Raw genomic sequence first — 1,194 nt, 5'->3', positions numbered from 1 at the left:
AGAAAGGGAGGGTGCGGGGTGGGTCGGGGGTGCAGTGCGGACGGGGGCCGGTCGGTCAGGGCGGCTCCTCACTCGGCGTCTCCAAGAACCTGGGAGCGCGCAGAGTTGACAGGTGTTGGCGCCGGCGGAGGGCGCGCGGCGCAGGGCGAGGTGGCAATCGATCGAGTATTGGGAAAAGTCCCCTTTATAAGGGCGGCCGGCGGGGGCGATCGTCAGAGCTCGGGAGGCGGACGTCAGAGGAGAGTGGTGCTGGGGCGTGTGCTGGGGACGCTGCCCTCGCGAGGAGGGTGGGTGTGCGGGATGCGAAGGAAACGGGGCCCATGGAGCTGGGGGGCAGGCTGGGCTCTGGTCCGCGCTGCCAGCCGTAGTATCCCCATCCCTAGGCAAGTACCTGCCCCTCCCATCTCCTCCTCCAGAAAACTGGGCAGAGATCCCTTAGGGTCATTCCCAATCTAACTTCTCATCCCTCTGGTTGGAAGCTGAGAGTGGGGAGGGTCTCAGAGGATTATATTTTCAGAAGCAGCAGCTGGAAGCCTGGTGGAGAGAAGTGTCCTGTTCTTTTCTTCCCAGGTCAGAGTCTGGAATTGTTTTCTGAGGAGTCTCTCTGAGAGGGAAGGGGTCCTCTCCCGCGGCCTCTCCTGGGCCCTGTTGGAAGCTGTTCCTGGCGTCCCTGGTGATGGGCTCCCTGAAGGAGACATTTCAGGAAGGTTTAGAAAGTCCTTTTTACATTCATACCCCTGCCACTTAAAAGTAGGGCTACCATGAAGGACACTAGGCGTGGTTCAGTTTAACAATGAGGTTATCACAGAAGCCAGACAAGATGGCTTTCCTGGTAGAGCCCTTTGGGCAGCTGGCCTGCTGAATATCCTATTCCAGCTTACAAAAATTTGCTGTGTTAGTTTACAATATACCCATATACCTACCTATTTTTATAGATTATTTATATAGTACATATATAAATATGTATCTATAGATGTATTTCTACATCTACGTATATATGGATAGATGCAGATACCTGTGTGAATGTGAATGGAGGAAGAGAGAAGGGTGGGAGAGAATAAGATAGAAGAGCCACAAGCCACAAAGCCACAAGCACTCTGGCCACTTTCTCACTTCTTTCCGCATTCCACCATGAGAGTGTATTTAACAGTGAAATACACAAGTCTAATAAGGGATAGAATAAATAAGAGTACC

This window comes from Pongo abelii, chromosome 12, assembly GCF_028885655.2.
Source record: "Pongo abelii isolate AG06213 chromosome 12, NHGRI_mPonAbe1-v2.0_pri, whole genome shotgun sequence".
NCBI classification, from domain to species: domain Eukaryota; kingdom Metazoa; phylum Chordata; class Mammalia; order Primates; family Hominidae; genus Pongo; species Pongo abelii.
This window is presented reverse-complemented; position numbering follows the sequence as displayed.